Source organism: Astyanax mexicanus, chromosome 12 (genome assembly GCF_023375975.1).
Source record: "Astyanax mexicanus isolate ESR-SI-001 chromosome 12, AstMex3_surface, whole genome shotgun sequence".
Lineage (NCBI taxonomy): Eukaryota > Metazoa > Chordata > Actinopteri > Characiformes > Acestrorhamphidae > Astyanax > Astyanax mexicanus.
In genome coordinates this window covers 9,511,158-9,532,025 of record NC_064419.1, presented here as the reverse complement: position 1 = coordinate 9,532,025, position 20,868 = coordinate 9,511,158, and positions in this window count along the sequence as shown.

Sequence of the window (20,868 nt, the reverse complement as noted above, 5' to 3'; positions counted from 1 at the left end):
CTTCAATCATCCTCTGTTTGAACTGTGTGTGTGTCTGTGAGTGTGTGAGTGTGTACGTTTTGCTACCTTTGTGAGGACACAGGTACATGTCCACACAAGTGCAGTGGAATGTTATAATTTGTCGTTTTTTTAAAAGACATTTTGTTGGCCCTCTGGTTAATGTTAGGGTTAGGTGTCGAATAAATCATCTGCAGTTATTGTTATGTGAAGGGTAGGTCCTGACATGAATAGCTAAACCGATATGTGCCTGTGTGTATATATGTGTGTGTGTTCAGGCAATCCAGAGAATTTGCAATGAAAGACTTCCATCAAGCGCAGCAGCTGACATGTAATTCCGCCGCTGGCCTGCAGGCTCCGCTCCGGCCATAAATCTGGGTTTTAATAATTAAAGGCTGGTGCGGGGACATTATGCCGGGGCATTTTTCACACGCTGCCCGGCTGCAAACCACCCACCCACTGTAGCCCACCGCTCTGAGCTCAGCTGCGGGTCAGTGCTAGTGATTGACCCTCTGTCCATTTTTCCTAACCTCACCTGCAGATCTGACCTAACAAACTGGTACAGCGCCTCATACTATTCCAGAGAACACAGTAAAGCCACGACTGTGTCTTGTATAGACTGTGTGGCACTGTGTTTACAGAGATTCTGTAGAGTACCACCTATAACCTGCTCACTTATCAGGTTACCTGCTAGATGTTTGGGTTAGAGGGTTTATCTGGTGCTGCTATTGAGACTTCAACCCCCCATAAAGTGGTAAAACAATAGTTTGGGGGGTAAAAACATATATATATAATGCCATATACAATGTCATACTAACTGGCCTCCCGGCCTGTGTAGTAAACCCACTCCAAATGATCCAGAATGCTGCAGCACATCTGGTCTTCAACCAGCCAAAACCAACAGGCACATGTCACCCCGCTGCTCATTGAGCTCCATTGGCTACCAGTTGATGCTCGCATCCAATTCAAAACTCTTACAATCGCCTACAAGGTGATGACAGAACAGCTCCTTCCTACCTGCACTGATCACTCCTGAAGGCTTACGCTACCTCCCGGCCGCTGCGCTCCTCCAATGAACGTTGCCTCGCTTTACCAAACAAACATTCACACAAAGCAATCCAGACTGTTCTCATACAGAGTTCCCCAATGGTGGAACACTACCTTCTACCTTCCACTACCAGATCAGGAGAATCTCTCGCTATCTTTAATAAACTCCTGAAGACAGAGCTCTTCAAAAAGCACTTACTCTCCTAACACCTCTAACTAACTACCTTCTACTACCAGATCAGGAGAATCTCTCGCTATCTTTAATAAACTCCTGAAGACAGAGCTCCTCAAAGAGCACTTACTCTCCTAACACCTCTAACTAACTACCTTCTACTACCAGATCAGGAGAATCTCTCACTATCTTTAATAAACTCCTGAAGACAGAGCTCTTCAAAGAGCACTTACTCTCCTAACACCTCTAACTAACTACCTTCTACTACCAGATCAGGAGAATCTCTCACTATCTTTAATAAACTCCTGAAGACAGAGCTCTTCAAAAAGCACTTACTCTCCTAACACCTCTAACTAACTACCTTCTACTACCAGATCAGGAGAATCTCTCGCTATCTTTAATAAACTCCTGAGGACAGAGCTCTTCAAAAAGCACTTACTCTCCTAACACCTCTAACTAACTACCTTCCACTACCATGAGTTGCTCAAGCTATAGCATTACGTGAAAGCAGCTTGCTATCTACTTAGCTTTCTTAAATCTACACTTTAAACACACTTTTCCATACATAAATTCTTATGTGTTTAAATAGGAACAACTTTAACAACTACAACAACTCCTGCAGTATTACAACATTCACACTAGCATCACTTCACAAAGTACCTTACATCTCTGTGTTTAACCGTATAACCGAGTTTAGCACTCACTAGATTCAACACGTGGTTAAGGACAGACTGTACACCTGAACCTTCAATCAGACTTACACTCAGACTGACCTCAGATCAGCAGAAATGAGTCAGATATCTCTGTGAATCTCTGCTCTGTGAAAGAAACCGAAATATGATTCATTATTTATCTTCAGTCACGTTTCGTCTTCACTGTGACTCAATCCTTCATTTATTACATCGGTTATTTCAGTAATATAGCAGAGATAATAGACCACAGCAGCGCCATTAGCTCTGAAATAAACCCGGTAGAATAGAGCTGTCTGTCTCTGAGCTGAAGGGATGTATGTGTACTGATGTTCTGTCTGAATCGGGCCGAGGGCTCTATACAAGCATCTATACAATGCTCTTAATGCTGCTGCTTCAATGCAATGTACACGTGTGTAGGAGTGTCCAAAGTATTGTCCACTCACTATATGTATTTAATGACTTGGATTTTGTCTGCTGGTTAATTAGGTTAAATATCCAGTGTCAGTATGTAATGATCTATGGGTAACACTTTAAAATAAGACTGCCTTTATAAAGGCTTTATGAATGGTCATAAATTAGTTTATTAATGGTTATTAATTAGGTTGCAAATACTTTAAGGGCGTTTTCACACCAGCACTATTTGGTCCGGTTAAAACGAACTCTGGTCTGTTTGTAACTTTAGTGCGGTTCGATTGAGCCGGTGTGAAAACAATAATCGCACTCGGGTGCGGATCAAAAGAACCGGACCGAGACCAGCTAGAGGAGGTTCTGGAGCGGTTCGCTTGTGGTGAGAACGTGATCCGGTCTCGATCGGATCCAGCTAATAAATATAAGCCATTTATTTGAGCTAAACTGCTGATAAAGCAAGCACAGTCTAAACTGATATATTAGCCAGATAACACTAATTACCACAGCTGTGAACAAACACTGTGTCCATGCACGCGCCGTCTGCGCTGCGTTCACTGCTCACAGCCGCGTGACTCTGTTTATTATGTATAAATCTGCGCTGCACATAGAAACACTGTGTTTGAGCGTTTCAGCGTTCAGTGTTAAAGCACAGATATTTGTGCTGGAACAGAAAATATTTATATTTAACGTAATGATGCGCATTTTGGTGCGTTTACATTTATGCCTATGTGAAACCAGACCGAACAGAGCGAGAAAACTCATTAACTGATTCGGACCAGAGACACAAACTACAGGTGTCAAAACGCCCTAAAAACCCATTAATTAGCAGTTAAAATATATATCTATAACTTAACAACTTAAAAAGATATGGCAACAGTGAGCTAAATGTGTTTCAACACTTTATTTATTTAAACTGTCAAACTTCAGATGTTTCTAAATACTTAAATTAAATGACTAAGTTAATTTATATGACTAAGCAAACAATTAATCACTGTTGCCTTTTCAACTTATGTGTTGGAACTGCTTGGAATGTTTTTTAAAGCATTTACAATCTAATAATAATCAATACTAATTAATAAACACATTTATAAACCATTTTATAAGGGTAGTCTTATTTTACAGTGGTACCGATATCATTTGGGGACTTCAGCAATATCTCTAAAAAAGTTTCTCCATATATATAGAAGCAAGACACCCATGTGTGAAATAGTTTTTTTTTTTTTATGGGTATTTTTGCAGCGAATTTGGGGAAAACAGGTGGTGATGTTAAGAAATTGGCTCGCAGGACAGCTCACACTGTGAGACAAGGGACCAAAAATTTCTGGCATGTTAGAAATCCCCCCTCGCGTGCGGCTGCTCATTCGCAGCTCATTTTGGCACTTAATGGGACGTCGCTTTCCCTCTCGTACTGTGCGAAAAAACGGCGCGAAATAAAGTCATGAAATTCAGTCGCATCCAACCAGATCTGGCTTAGAATCGGGCTAAAATCACACTGTGTCTACATGGCTTAGCGAGATAGAGATCAAGTTGTTTGGCTCATATGGTGTCCATCATGTGTGTAGCGGCATTCTGATAAGGAGTACCAAGGCAACTGCCACTTGCTTACAGTCAAGCATGGTGGTGGTAGCATCATGGCCTGGGGCTGCATGCGTGCTTCCAGCACTGGGGAACTAAATTAGATCCAAATACGATTTGTAGGGGGATTACAAATTGATTATAATCAGATCTGTACAGATGTGTCTCAGTTTAGATAACAAAGAAAGAAAAAAAGAAGTGGGAGGCCCCGATGCACAACTGTGCAAGAAGATAACTTAGAGTGTGCAGTTTGAAAGAAAGGTGCCTCACAGGCTGTTAACTGACAGCTGCACTAAATGGAGTGTTTTGAGATATGGAATATTTTTTACATTGCAAAAATCCAAGGGTACACAGCCAAAAAAAATTTAATAAAAATACACTTTTTAGCCTAATTATGACAATATAGTCACTATATTCCTCTATACTTGCTCAGTATATCACTGAGGGTTCGCTTACTCACCTTTGTGGTTTTTCCTTTTAAAATTGTCAGCTTTTCTGTGCTTTCAAGCGTCAGATGTTTCGTTTGGAGATGGCGTTTAAGCTTACTTGGAACCATCACACTGTTAGCTAGCTTTTCCCCACACATTAAGCACAATAGTGTTGGTGTCGCCATGTCTTTGGTGAAAGTACATCCAAATGAAAGATAGCTTTTGCTGTACCCCCTCAATTTGACCGTCGTTGATTTCTTTTGACGTCCACCTGTACTTGAGCCTACATTGGGGTCTGGATTTCGTTCTCAGCCCTGTTCAGAGTTTGGATTATTCCTTTTTAAAAACGTGTCCAACACTGTCCACCTGTCTCGTTTGTTAATCGTTTGTTGATCAACGTCACCCATTGACCTTCACCCAATCACGTTATGCTCTGACGCTTAGAGTGACCTGTGTTCTAAGGAAGTTCCGGTTCACTCTCATCTACTTCCTGTATATAAGGCAGCAGTTTGTAAACAAACTTTGTGAGGTATTGTCGACTTTCCTTTGCGTACTAAGTAGGGGTGTCACGATTTCGATATTTATCAAAATCGATCGAAATTATGTCATGGTTTTGAGCCTCGAAGTCAAAAAGATGATCGATGATCCCTCCCTCTAAGCTACGCAAGCACATTTTATTATTTATTTTGTTATGTTGCACATTGCTGTTTTAATAGTGCACATTGCTGCTACCAAAACAGCCACTAGATGGCATTACATATATATCTATATTAGATTTAAATTATTTAAATTTGACCATTAGTGCCTAATGTGGTGTATTACAGATCACTTGTATCACTTTGCATCACTTATATCAAGCCCACCTTTTAAAATAAGATATTGTAAATTTGATGAATCAAACCAATAACTGACCATAGACTAATCTAAAACTGGCAAATGCCTCTCTGCTGAAAAAAAAAGAAGAAAAAACGAAATCGAGAATTGAATCGTGACCCTAAAATTGGAAATAAAATTGAATCGAGGGTTTAGAAAATCGTAACACCCCTAGTACTGAGAGTTATTATCCTGTATTTTCCTACTGCCCACTCGTTACAACACGACCTTATTTTTCTGTATATCATTTTTTGTCTCTTGTCTTACCCCTATTTGGATTTGACCCATTGTTGGACTTTCTTTTGGTTCAGATCCTGGACTGTTTATTCTACTACGACTCCTCTATCTGGTGAGAGTTTTGTTTACCTGGCTATTATAGATATTGTATCTGGTTTTCTGCCTGTCAATAAAGAAGTCTTTGCCTTTTACTTGGCTAGCATCACTCCATCCAGTCTGGTGTTACAGTTACAAAATCACTGGTGTGACACTGGTGTGCTGTGGCACAGTGGTTGAAAAACACTGGTCTAAAAAAATACAGCCTCAATGCCTCCTCAAGCTCCTCCTCAAGCTTCAGAAAGAATGCAAAACGCATGTTCTCCATTATTCATTATATATATACGCAAATATGGATTAGTATTGGATTAACATGAGCTGTGGTTTGTGATGTTTGACTCCAACCTACACACCTGAACAGATCTAATCAGTTAATGAACAGATCATATGAGACATACTGAAGGTTTAAGGATCAGTAGGATCCAGAGGGTCAGCATGGCTAGTTTAGTCTCTCCAGATTGAACGGTTTTCCATCTGCCCACACAAACTGACCGATCCGGCATGACTCATCTCCGGCTGGACGGCTGCTGACGACCGTTAGTTTGAGAAGTTAACAAAGCAGGACATAAAAGACTCGGCCCGAAACACGGGTCCTGCTGGGGCTCGCTCTGCCAGCAGGCTGGAGGTGCTGGATGGTTTTCAGTCAGAGGCTCTCGGGTCAGAGTGCTGATCTGTGGGCTGAAAGGGTTCTGCTGGAGATTCAGCAGTGAGTAATACACAGCACCAAGTGGAAAATAAACTGGATACACACATACATATAGTGATTCAGCACCAGCATCACACCATCCATAACTCTCCTTATACCTGAGAATTACACAACCTGTGCTGAGATTTCAGGTGATAAACCAACACAAAGTAGCACAAGTGAAATGAAAATGATTAATTGTTTTTTAAAAGTTTTATAAAATAAAAAAATCTGAAAAGTGCGATGTGCAAAAGTATTCAGCCCTCAGAAACTCTTTACTTGGAACCCCCTAAATAAAATCCAGTGCAGTCAATTGCCTTCAGAAGTCACTGAATAAGTTAATAGAGTCCAGCTGTGTGTAATTTACTCTCAGTATAAATACAGCTGTTCGGTGAAGGCCTCAGTGGTTTGTTAGAGAACACTAGTGAACAAACAGCATCTAGAAGACCAATGAACTCACCAGACAGGTCAGTGATAGAGTTGTGAAGAAGTTTAAAGCAGGGTGAGGTTATAAAAACATATACAAGGATTCTTAAAAAATGAAAAATGTATTCTACAACTGCATGGCAATGGTCCTACCAAACTGACAGATCTAGCAATGAGAGCACTAGTCAGAGAAACAGCCAAGAGTCCCATGGTCACTCTGGAGGAGCTGCAGAAATCCACAGCTCAGGTGGGGAAATAAGTCGACAGGACAAATATAAGTCGTGCACTCCACAAACCTGGCCTTTTTGAAAGAGTGGCAAGAAGAAAACCACTGTTGGCTAATCACTGTCACATGTCCCTTCCTCTGTGTCCAAACATCCTCCAAACTCAACTTTCAATAATGCATCTGTGTCGCGAACAGCGCTGCAGATCATCATCACCAGGGTTCTGATCGCTTTCACCTGTTGCTATTCTGTATATTTGTATATATTTAACACGGCCTCAGAACAGAATCAGAACACTGTGTTCAGCTCAAAGGATTGGGCTGTTTCTGGTAATTAAATAAAGAAATAAAAGAAAGACATGGTACAACTTATAAGGCTCCTTTATAAAGGGATTAAAATGGTCTATAAGACAGTTTATTAATAGTTAATAACTAGGTTGTAAATACTTTATAAACCATTATATATAATGGTAGCTACAACACATAATATGTTTAATATTTTGTTTTTTTTTCCATCACCCAACATTAACATATTTAAATAAAATAATTTTGAAAGTCAAATTTAATGTTTATTAATGGTTTATAAAGTATTTACAACCTAAATACGAACATTAATGAACTAATTTATAAACTATTTATGAATATAAAGGAGCTTTATTTTAAAGTGGTACCAAAACAGTGAATGAGAAGGTGTATCCAAACGTTTGACTTTGTACTGTATGTAAAAGAGCTCTGCTATGATTGGATGTTTTTACTCAAAAAGCAGTTCAGGCTGTTCATGTGTTGTTTTCACATTGCAGGGTGTATAATATAATTGTACGGAAAATTAAATCAAACATTTATCATTTAAATATCGTTTTACAACATTGTTGCTGTTTGAAAGAAAAGGAATCGGGTTTGAACAATCAATTATTACATCATTTCCTTTTTACTTTTTTCTTTTTTTTTGCAATATCTCACACTACTTCCGGCGTTAACGGATAATGCAATTTAAAGGAGAACTCCAGTGTGAATTGGACTTGGGTTGTAGTGAAACATGATAACAAGTATGAACTTTAGTGGAATATCTCACCTCCGTTCTCCTCCAGCATTCTGAAATACAGCAATTTTAGTTGATGTTTTCAACAAGCTTACAATACTAGTAATGGGGCATATCATTTCCCATGCAAATAAATCACTATTTTTACACCATCAACCAACTCAAATTAGCTCAACACTTCAATGGAAGAATTCTGAGGGCCCTGACATTTAAAACGAGGCACTAAGAGCTTTAAAAAGCACACAGATAGTTTAATAAAAACACTGTTTAACACCAACATAATTTCAACTGTTATATTTTCACAGAACACAGTCTAACCATCAGTGATGAAGCTGATGGAGACGCAGGAATAAATACAGCCAATAAACATGGCTCCAGCCAATAGAAAGCAAGCGCACACATGCACACATGTGTGCGTGCACACACACACACGCACACACACACAGCTGTCTGAAGGTCTGTCATTATTCGGTGGGCCGCAGCTGTTCAGCCATTCAAAGCTGAACCTCAAAGATCCTCAAATAGCGTGTTCCACCGAATCTCTGAAACCCTGCTGCCACTGCCACCACCACCATCACTACTGATCTCCACCTCGCTTCAGCACTAACCTGCAGCACATGAGCTCTACACTTCGTTTTATACATTATATATATGTATCTGTATATAATAAAAGTATATAGTGTTCTGATTTTGTTCTGAGGTGTTGTTAAAGAAGTGATCTGTTGGTGAATATACAAACATACAGAACAGCAACAGGTGAAAGCGGTCAGAACCCTGGTGATGATGATCTGCAGCAATGTTCGCAATTAATGGGCGTGACACTGAACACAGATGCATTGTTGGAAGTGGAGTTTGGAGGATGTTTGGAGACAGAGGGAGGGAAGGGTCATGTGACAGTGATTAGCCAGAGGTAGTGTGAATAATTTTATTTATTAAAGGAAAATAAAACTATCCAAACCAATCTAGCACTGTATGAAAAAGTGGTTGCCTACTAAACCTAATAACTTGAGTCTTTTACATCTCTGTGGAGGAATTCTGGCCCACCTTTTTATACAGAATCGTTTTATTTTGGCCATATTAGAGCGTTTTCCAGCATAAACATACTTTGACCTGGCAACTCCAAAACCTTCATTTAGTTTTTGTTTTTTTTATTCATTCAGAGGTGGACTTGTTTTTGTGCTTTGGGTCATTGTCCTGCTGCAGAACCCAAGTACGACTGAGTTTGAGGTCACAAACAGATAGCCAGACATTCTCCTTAAGGAGTGTCTGGTAAAAACAGCAAAAGTCCTGGTTCCATCAATTACAGCAAGCTGTCCAGGCTCTGAAGCAACAAAGCGGCACCAGACCATCATACTACCACCACCATGTTTTACGTTCAGTATGATGTTCTTTTTCTGAAAGCATGTGTCAGTTTGACGTCAGATATAGCGGGACACACACCTTCCAAAAAGTTCCACTTTCTTCATGTAAGTCCAAAGCATATTTATCCAAAGTCCTGGGGATCGTTAAGAAGTATTTTTGCCTTGAAACTCTCCCATGGAGACCATTTTCATCCAGTCTCTTCCTTATTATTAATCACAATCACAATGACCTTATCTAAGGCAAGTGAGACCTGCAGTTCTTTACATGTTGTTCTGGGTTCTTTTGTGACCTCTTAGATGAGTTGTTCATGCCCTTTTAGAATCATTTTGGTCAGCCGGCCACTCCTGGGAACGTTCACTATTGTTTCATGTTTTCTGTATTTGTAAATGATAGCTCTCACTGTGGTTCACTGAAGTCCCAAAGCTTTCGAAATTACTTTGTAACGATTTCCAGACTGATAGATGATCAATCACTTTCTCAATGTTTTCTCATCTGTTTTTGAATTTCTTCAGATTAGATCATATTGTGTTGATTTTTGAGACCTTTTATCTGCTTCATGTTGCCAGGCGTGTTCTATTTAAGTGATTTCTTGATTCTTCAGGTCTGGCAGTAATCAGTATGGGGGGCAAACACTGGAGTTTTCACAAAGAGTTGGATGGGTTTGGATAGTTTTTTAATCTTAAAAAAAAAATCATAATTTTAAAATGTGCTTTTTAAATTTATTTATGTTATTTTTGTCTGATATTAAATTTAGTTTAATGATCTGAAAAATGTATGTATGAAAGAATGCAATGTATAATATTCAGAACTGCAGATCTTTTTCTGCTCTGATAAAGAGACTGAGGAGCCTGTACTGTATAACAGTTTCATTTCAGACTGTCCTCGTCCTGCTGCCCAGGGTCCCAGTGTGGCCTTCAGCAGCCTTCAGAGTGTGGTTATACAACGTGCAGTAAGTGCACAAAGGATGCTCACACACACACACACACACACACCCACACACACTAACAAGAAAAAGAGGAAAATGTAACTTAAACAGCATTGTTACAAACATGACAAAATAATAGGAGCTGAGTTGTAAAGCTCTACACCAGCTAAAAGCGGAGAGAGTGCGCATTTCTAGCTCAGAAAAACGGAGCAAAAGAGTCTAAAAGCGGAGAGAGTGCGCATTTCTAGCGCAGAAAAACGGAGCAAAAGAGTCTAAAAGCGGAGAGGGTGCGCATTTCTAGCTCAGAAAAACGAGCCAAAGAGTCTAAAAGAGGAGAGGGTGCGCATTTCTAGCGCAGAAAAACGGAGCAAAAGAGTCTAAAAGCGGAGAGGGTGCGCATTTCTAGCTCAGAAAAACGGGCCAAAGAGTCTAAAAGAGGAGAGGGTGCACATTTCTAGCGCAGAAAAGCAGGCCAAAGAGTCTAAAAGAGGAGAGGGTGCGCATTTCTAGCTCAGAAAAACGGGCCAAAGAGTCTAAAAGAGGAGAGGGTGCGCATTTCTAGCGCAGAAAAACGGGCAAAAGAGTCTAAAATTGCCGTAATTAAGGAGTTTAATATTAAGAGATATCATGAAATTAAACATCAATTTGAAAAATCTTAGTTTACACAACACTGTCAAAGATAAAGATAGTAAGTTAAGTAAAATGGTGTGTAAATGAAATAATCAGGAAAATGTATTATTTAAAGTGGTATATTTCATTTTTGGTTTTATTACAGAGTGTGGCCTGTGACTTCAAATATATTTCTCCTTTTGACCCCCAACAAAAAAAGTTTGGACACCCCTGCTCTATACTGTAAAACCCGATAAGTTGACTAAACTCAAAACTTTTGTTGTAACCGATTATCTAATAAATTTTAAGTTCATGTAATATAATTTTAAGTACAATGAACTTAACAAATACATATACATATATATTTATATATATAAAATTAATATTATCCTGAGCTTGTATTAAGTCTTATTTCTTGTTTCATTCAACTATTTTTTTAAATACTTTAAGTAGATGAAAGAAAACAGTAAAGAATTAAAAGTACTGAGAGCACAGTGAGAACACAGAGTTACTGCAGCTCAGTAAATGATGCTTATTCTACAGCCAACAACACAGAGGGCAAGAATTTAATCATAATATATGATTAAGATAAGTTTACCTAACCTAGCCCCGGGTGAATCACTACTAGAGCTTAGATTCTCTGCCCGAATCTGACCTGACCCGAGGCCCGACGCGAAATCGGGTCGGTTCAGGGCTCCAGAAAATAGTCTGAGATGTAGGAGTCTGTTTTTTTATTATATTTCTATTTTTAAATAAAGCTCTGATAATCACAGTGTTGCTAAGTAACCAATTATTATTGTTAACGAAAACAAACCAAATAACGAAAACTGAAAGTGAAAAAAGTAATTTATTTATAAGCGCTGTTTTCACTCCCGCAGTTCTACAGCGGGGGGTGTTGTGCCGATTCTGTCTGCAAAGCGGGAGTCGGATTTAGCAGGGAGTCGGATTCGGAATAACAGCGGCAGCGCGGCGGCACCTCGCGGTCCGTGGTGTTAGTTGTAAGCGCTCGCGCTAGCCGTAAATTATGACAGAAAACACTGAGGGAGCTGCAGAATTATGTAGGGGATTAGAATATGAGCACGAGGAGATAAAAGAGAAACAGGAGATACAGTGTGTGAGAACCTTTACCTGTGAGTAGCTCATATACCAGAACACGCAAATCTCTCTCTCTCTCCCTCTCTCTCTCTCTGTGTCTCTCTCTCTCTCTCTCTTTCGCACGTGAACTCCTCCGCATTTGAGTTGCAGCACTGTGTTTAGCTGTTCTTAAAAATAATTTTAATTAAATAATAGTTTTATGCTATGTTACAGAGTTAATTAACATAATTCTGATCATATTTAGCTCATTCAAACAGCCCGAAAACAGCCAGTTTATGGGTCGGGTCGGGCTCGGGCTCATAATGACAGTTCATGGTTCGGGTCGGCTCGGGCTCGGGCAGAACGTTCACGGGCTTGGGCTGGGTCGGGTCGGATTTTTTGGGCCCGATCTAACCTCTAATCACTACACACTGATGGTGAGTGTTACTCAGAAACTGTTGGACAACACCCAGTATGCAAATAGATTGTGACAGAAGCCAATGGAAAAGAAGCTGCCAATGGCAAAACAGATTAAACTCAGTTATTATAAGTTGATTTAACTCAAAGATCTCAGTTTGAATAGTACAGTATATGTGCCCAAGAATGTTCATCTAACTCAAAATAGTTGAGTATTGTTTAGAAATCTCCAATTTTATGTAAAACAGACTTAATTTATTTGAGTTCAAACAACTTCTGGGTTTACAGTGTATATAACTTATATCCACCACCCTTCAAAAAAGAGGAGCTGTGTCTGTGGTTGAAGGAACTACACCTAAAACATCCACCCAAAACGTCCACACTTCTGCACTTACTATTCTGTGGAACATCAGAATATCCTGACCCAGAAAAATGACTTAGTACTAAAGTTCTGTTCATATTACGTAAATGAATGATCAGATGAATTTGGTTCACAAAATCTCTTTATTATTTAAATTCTAAGCAGCTATAGTGTTTTAAAAAAATAGTGTCAATAAAAAGCTAAACAACTGAAACTATGGGTAAAGGCTAGAGGTTAGATCGGGCCCAAAAAATCCGACCCGACCCAGCCCAATGCCGTGCAGTTCTGCCCGAGCCCGACCCAAACCGAACTATAAACTCTCATTATGAGCCCCGACCCGACCCGCCCCCCAAAAACTGGCTGTTTTCGGGCTGTTTGAACGAGCGAAATATGATCAGAATTATGTTAATTAACACTGTAACATAGCATAAAACTATTATTTAATTAAAATGATTTTTAAGAACAGCTAAACACAGTGCTGCAAGTCAAACGCAGAGAAGTTCACGTGCGAGAGACACAGAGAGAGAGAGAGAGAGGGAGAGAGAGAGAGAGAGATTTGCGTGTTCTGGTGTATGAGCTACTCACAGGTAAAGGTTCTCACACACTGTATCTCCTGTTTCTCTTTTATCTCCTCGTGCTCATATTCTAGTCCCATACATAATTCTGCAGCTCCCTCAGTGTTTTCTGTCGTATTTTGCGGCTAGCGCGAGCGCTTACAACTAACACCGCGGACCGCATGGTGCCGCCGCGCTGCCGCTGTTGTGCCGAATCCGACTCCCTGCTGAATCCGACTCACGCTTCGCGGACAGAATCAGCACAACACCCCCCGCTGTAGAACTGCGAGAGTAAAAACAGCGATCATAAATAAATTACTTTTTTCAGTTTCGGTTTTCTTTATTTGGTTCGTTTTCGTTAACAATAATAATTGGTTACTTAGCAACATTGTGATTATCATACCAGATACTTTATTTAAAAATAAAAATATAATTAAAAAACAGTTGCCTACATCTCAGACTATTTTCGGGTCGGGCCTCGGGTCAGGTCGGGTTCGGGCAAACAATCTAAGCTCTAGTATAGGCAGAGCTACAGGTCATACTGCAACCAGCCAGCAGAGGCGCTAGACCTTTGCGCTAGACCTTTCACTTTTGGGAGAAGCAGTGCCATCCATGCTTTTATACAGTCCCTGATATTGATGATGTTAGAAGTAAAAACACCCTAATACACTACACACACACACACACACACACACACATATACACTCACACACACACACACATACACACACTCACACAATTGTTATCAGTGTGATGAATAGGCCTATTCAACGTGTCAGCATTAATTATTCAGCTTTAACAAACAGCTCTGACATTTCCACTCCACTGCCTGACTACAGTCTGTTTACTGACTGATCACAACAACAACACACACACACACACACACACACACACATCTACTATGCTGAAGTCTATTGCAGGACTGCAGGTTTAACAGTAGATCTATCCTACAGGTCACTGATCGTCTAGTCTGAACTTTCAGCATTAAACACTCCCAACTGTCCGAAGATACAGTCATAAGAAATACTGAACTGCTATATATCTGGACAGCTGGAAAGAACAAGGTGATGGTGATGTTTACTACATATTTTCAGGCTTCACTGACTCCAGTCTCACTTCAGCCACTCAGAAAGTCTCATTTCAGTCTGACTTCAGCCTCTAAAAAGTGTCATTTTAGCCACCTTGAAAATTTCACTCCAGTCTCAGTTGACCCACCCAAAAAAGTTCAGTTTAATCAGCACATAAACTCACTCTAGTCTTAGTTGAGCATCTAGAAAATCTTATTCCAGTCTCACTTCAGCCAATAAAAGTCTCATTTAAGCCACCTAGAAAATCTCAAACCAGTCTCAGTTGAGACACCCAGAAAATTTCAGTTTAGTCAGCAGAAAATATCACTCTAGTTTCACTCCAGCTACCAGAATGTCTCAGTTCAGTCTCACTTCAGCCACTTAAAGTCTCATTTCAGCCACTTAAAGTCTCATTTCAGCCACCTAAAAAAACTCACTCCAGTCTCACTTCAGCCACTTAAAGTCTCATTTCAGCCACTTAAAGTCTCATTTCAGCCACCTAAAAAAACTCACTCCAGTCTCACTTCAGCCACTTAAAAGTCTCATTTCAGCCACTTAAAGTCTTATGTCAGCCACCCAGAAAATCTCACTCCAGTCTCACTTCAGCCACTTAAAGTTTCATTTCAGCCACCCAGAAAATCCCACTCCAGTCTCACTTTAGCCACTTAAAGTCTCATTTCAGCCACCCAGAAAATCTCACTCCAGTCTCACTTCAGCCACTTAAAGTCTCATTTTAGCCACCTAGAAAATCTCACTCTAGTTCCAATTCAGCCACATTTCAGTTTAGTCAGCAGAAAGTCTCACTCTAGTTTCACTCCAGCTACCAGAATGTCTCAGTTCAGTCAGCAGAAAATCTCACTCCAGTCTCACTTCAGCCACTTAAAGTCTCATTTCAGCCACTTAAAGTCTCATTTCAGCCACCTAAAAAAACTCACTCCAGTCTCACTTCAGCCACTTAAAGTCTCATTTTAGCCACCTAGAAAATCTCACTCTAGTCTCAATTCAGCCACATAAAGTCTCATTTCAGCCATCTAGAAAATATCACACCAGTCTCTCTTCAGACACTTAAAGTCTCATTTCAGCCACCCAGAAAATTTCAGTTCAGTCAGCAGAAAATCTCACTCCACTCTCACTCTGGCCACCAGAAGGTCTCGCTCCAGTTTAACTTCAGCCACTAGAAGGTCTCACTCCAGTTTAACTTCAGCCACTAGAAGGTCTCAGTTCAGTGAGCAGAAAATCGTACTATAGTCTCACTTCTGCCCCCAAAAAAACTCTCCAATCTCCCTCCAGCCACCCAGAAAATCTCATTCCAATCTCACTTCAGCCAATGAACAGTCTCAGTCCAGTCAGCAGAAATTTACTCCAGTCTTAGTTGAGCCACCCAGAAAATCTCAGTTCATTCAACAGAAATTCTCACTCCAGTCTCACTCCAGCCACCAGAAGGTCTCACTCCATTCTTACTTCAGTCACCAGAAAGTATCAGTTCAGTCTCACTTTAGCCACAAAAAAGTCTAACTCCAGTCTCATTTCAGTCACCATAAAGTCTCACTCCAGCCTTATTTCAGTCACCATGAAGTCTCAGTTCAGTTAGTAGAACAGTCTTACTGTTAGCCACCCAGAAAATCTCACCCCAGTCTCACTCAAGCCAGGAAAAAAAATCTCACTCCAGTCTCAAGGAAATCTCACTCCAAAGAGGAAAGAATCACTCTTTGTATGGCAAAAACATACTTTTCTCACCCAAAATTATTGCTCTAATTTGCCATGCTCAAAAACATGTATCTGCACTCAGTCCTGCAGAAGTGTTCTTCATACTGTACAGTTATTAATGGATAATAAACATGTCTTCACACGTCCGGATGGAGCCCAGAGACCGGGCTGATTAATTCCTCACCGCTCGGAACACTGAGAGAACTGGGAACACTCAGGAAATCCCAGGGGAGTCTGTCAACACTCTGCGCTAATCATGTGCACTGGGTTCTGCTGGATATAAAAAATAATCAGTGTTCTTCTTTTCCCTCATCCACCATCCAGCATATCATCAGCAGATCATCAACAGATCAACAGCAGGTTTCCTGAACTGGGGTGCACTGACTTTTGCACACAGCTGTGTATATATAAAGACATTGGTTTTACTTCAATAATATACAATACATATAGATTATTGATTAAATACTGTTGGTGTAAACCAGTTTCAAACCAGTTGCCAGGTTAAAGACAAATTGGTTCAAATTGGTTGCCAGGTTGAAGATACTGAATATGCAGAGAGCAATACAAATGTACGCAGTGGTAAGAGATAATTTACTCTGCAAATTGAGCAATTATTCTTTATGCTTAAAGGTTTTTACTGTTTGCATATTATAAAACCAGCTTATGTGGATATAACATAACTTTTTCAACGGTTAGCTAGCTTCACTTTTGGCTGCGTTAGCCAAAATTAAATCCATGCTATGAATGAAAGACTCCTACATACCTATGTAACATTGGCTAACCTTAGCTGTAGCTCAGTGCTAACCTGTTCAGGAGAAAATTAGCAGCCCAGTTACAGTCTTGTAGTCCTTCTGGGATCCAAGCTTCTCCATCTATCAAATACATTGCCAATATTAACAATTAATTTATTCTTTCGCTGCTCATGGAGCTTTATAGGAGGATGCTGAGGCTGCGAAAAACACATTGGCAATGGCAGCCTGCATTATTTTATCAGTTATACAATTTTTTTTTTTATGCTAGTTTTAGATACAGTGTCTATTTATTAACTGCATTAAATGTGCTGTATTGTCACGCGGGCCAAACCAAATAAAAAATCATGCAGATACCAATCAAATGTATAATCAAAATGTATAATCAAAATGTATAATCAAAGGGGTTAGACTTACAGGGATAGTTAAGAGACAGGCAGGGTCAGTATCAGAATAGCGGCAATAATAAACAGCATACCAGAGTGTAAAAGGCAACAACAGTCATACACAGGAAATCCAAATTGTAAAAGAATAAACAATATATATACAAAAATAGTTTGTCAACGGATAAACAAACTATACTGAGTGCAAGGCAAGAGAGTAGTCAAAAACACAAAACAAAAGGTAATAAACAAAGGGAAACAAACAAAAGAAACGTGTCATAGAAGAGCTAAAAAAAAAAGCTAAATTTAATACCTGGCGAGGAGCTACTGAAACAAAGGGGGGTTTATACAAACACAGACCAGGTGTAGGCAATCAGAAGCTCGGAGAGCGTGAACACACCATAGCATCCAGAAGATCAGGAGTGAGTGCATTCTGGGAGTTGTAGTCTTTAATGTATGAAAATATGTTACATTTGGTATGTTACATTTGATTATAGTGTAAGTGTAATAGTGTGGTAACATGTGCAGCATTGTGTCTCTGTGTTGTGTGGTTTATACTTACATAAAGCTGGTTACGATTCTAAATTCTGATTGGCTGCGCTGTAAAATACTTCTTTTATGTACCCCTAATGCCACCTTTCAGCACCTGCACTCTGTATTAATGCTCTAAATCAGTTAATGGACTAACGGACGCTACTGATGCTGTCTGGGCGGCGGAGAGGACGGACAGATAGATGTGATAGAGTGAGAGATGGGTTGGGTTTAGATATAGATTTATTAATATGGACAATAAGGATAACTCTATAAGCAGCTGAAGTGTTCTGTCACTACTATTCAGTGTAAGAGCTTCTTACTGATTGGCTGGCGGTGCTGCAGGAGCTCTTTTGGCTTTTAGTGATAAATGAAAATGCTCTGTCCAGCTTCAGTGCTCTCTGGTTTAGTTAGTTGCCCAGTATGAAACCCGTACTGGACCCCCTCACTTTTCCCTTTCAAATTTCCCTGCACACTAGATATATAAAATAAATTTAAAATAACTACAAAAGAATGTCTTTAATTGCAATTAAAAACATTATTCATTAATGGTAATGCAAATCTTTAGAATCTTAAGAATCTCTATCCTTGCCAGTTTCATTCCGTTTCAGAATGAGCCTTTTAAGGGCTCTGTCACGTTTATGCAAATTAGCTGTTGAGCGTTTACCACACAATAATATTAGCTTGTGCTAGATGGCAAAACATGCATAACTGTGCAAAGCACAAAACTCATTGTGTTACTTATTACTTGAAAATTCTAGCATCTAGTAGGAATAGATCCCTCCCTCTGACAAAGTCTGCTGGCTAATTGTTCAACTAATCTAGTGAGTCAGGCTTAATGGGTGAAGCTTCACAATAAAAGGGGTCCATCCAAATGTTTAAAGGAGCAGTCAATGACCAAAAGGAATACAGAGGAATGTTTGGACATTTTGTATAATGTGTCCCCTTTAAATGAGCTTTGTCCCAGAGAAGATGATGGCGTTTTTGGATGATTTTGTCATGTTGATGTTGACTTCTTCTTTGCATGATCCAGTTTTAACCTGCATTTGTAGACTGCAGTAAGTATACTAAGGGCCTGAAGATCTGAAGCATCTAATAGATGGTTTTGGCCATGGGTTCCATGTTCGCCCCACATACGTTTGGATGTCAATAATGGAACCAGGCTCAGTGATGGTACCAGTAGGGTTTATTCATGGGCCCAATCTGGCTTGTAAACTGCATATGGGGTCTAGATGGGACCATGGGGATTAAGGTGGACTGTAATGATGGGGAGACCCAACTGGTTCCCAACCACAACACATGTACAAACCCAATCACAGCCCAGTTTGTGTTTGTCATCCTTTAATCCCTCATACTTTGCATACTAATAAAGTATGCAAAGAAACAGAAGGACTATAGTGTCCTGTATGATCAGTGGAGCATGATCATAGAAATGCCTGATAGGTGTACAAACAAGGAGGTGGTCATAACGTTATGCTTCATTGGTGTATATGTGTGTGTGTGTTGTGTGTGTGTGATGGAGGTCAGACAGTTTCTACAGTTTTCTCCGCTCGTGATTGGAGAGCAATCAGCAGTGAGGTTTCCATGGTGATGGAGACGACCTGGACCACTTTAAGAGCGGCGGAGCCGAGAGATGATGGAAACAGAGATAAATCTCTCTAGAGAGACCAAGGACATCATCATCATGGTCATCATCATCATATGCAGAGTAATGACTGAACATAACCGGTAACATAATAAACAATTGTTCTATTTCATTCCTCCGGAACACCAGAGGGCAGTAAGTATGGAAGTGGAAATTTTGCTTCAGTGGTGTTTTTGTACTAAAGATAAATAGTCCTCAAGGTCATTGTGGGATTCTCTAAGCTTACTTAGCATAGAAAGCTCAGATGTCTCTTGGAGAGTTTTCACACTTGTTCTGAATAAATCAATCTGCACCCATTTGATGACCAATTGATAGAAAGTGAAATAACGCGATAATGCTTCCACACTTGGTGTGGTTCACACTAGAGTCCACTTGAAGCAAAACCCAGACCATCGATTTCAGAAGGTCCTGGGATCAGTCCTCTGCACCACTCACATGCTCAAAAGCAGCTTTCACACTTGACCAAGCGTACCTAACCCACGGAGAAAGCGCACCCTGGTCTGGAAAAAAGGCTATTGTGAAAACGCCCTCGGTCGCACCGCAAGCCTCTTTGCCACCTACCATTAAAACTCACGACCATGCCACACCATCCCATCAAACCACAGCTCGCAGTTTGGAAACCAGGTTCCTATGAGACCATTAGTGTTCTCCTGTTGGCTATTGCCAACACTACCGCCAACTTACCATTGTTTTCCTTCAGTGTTTGGAGGCTGGCTCATTCCCTAGTGCCAAAAACCATTGCCATTTCCATTTCAGTAGGAGATGCTGAAGAGCATTAAAATTTACAACCAGTTTTGTGGTGATCCCCCACGCCACGCCATCCCTTTAGACCACAGCTCGCAGTTTGGAAACCAGGTTCCCATTAGAACATGAGCGTTCTCCTGCACTCAGAAGTTGGCTAATGCCAACAATACTGCAAACTTACTATTGTTTTCCTTCAGTGTTTGGCTGCTGGCTCATTCCCTAGTACCAAGAACCTTAATGCAGGTCTGCTTTATGCTACGTATAATCCCATCTGCCGAGCATGCCTCAACTCCTTGGAAGTAGACGTTGTCTGGGCAGAGCCCACCTCTGTGATAAGCTTACTGACCCCTGAATGCATTGTGCTGTCATGTCTTTGTCCGCATTGATTTGGGGCTTTTAGAAGCCTTGCTACTTTCTCTTTGGAGCTTCAGTGGAATTGATTGAAGTGATTGCACAACCTCACACTTCATCTAAGCGTCTAAATCCAAGAGAAAGTCCAAATTGAGGCCTCAACAACAGGAGTTTCTCCATCTCCCTCTAGAGTGGCCATTTCCATTTCAGTAGGAGATGCTGAAGAGCATTAAAACTTACAACCAGTTTTGTTTTGATCCCCCACGCCACGCCATCCCAATAGACCACAGCTCGCAGTTTGGAAACCAGGTTCCCATGAGAACATGAGTGTTCTCCTGCACTCAGAAGTTGGCTAATGCCAACAATACTGCCAACTTACCATTGTTTTCCTTCAGTGTTTGGCTGCTGGCTCATTCCCTAGTGCCAAGAATAACTACCACGTATAACCCCATCTGTTGAATATGCCTCAACTCCTTGGAAGTAGACGTTGT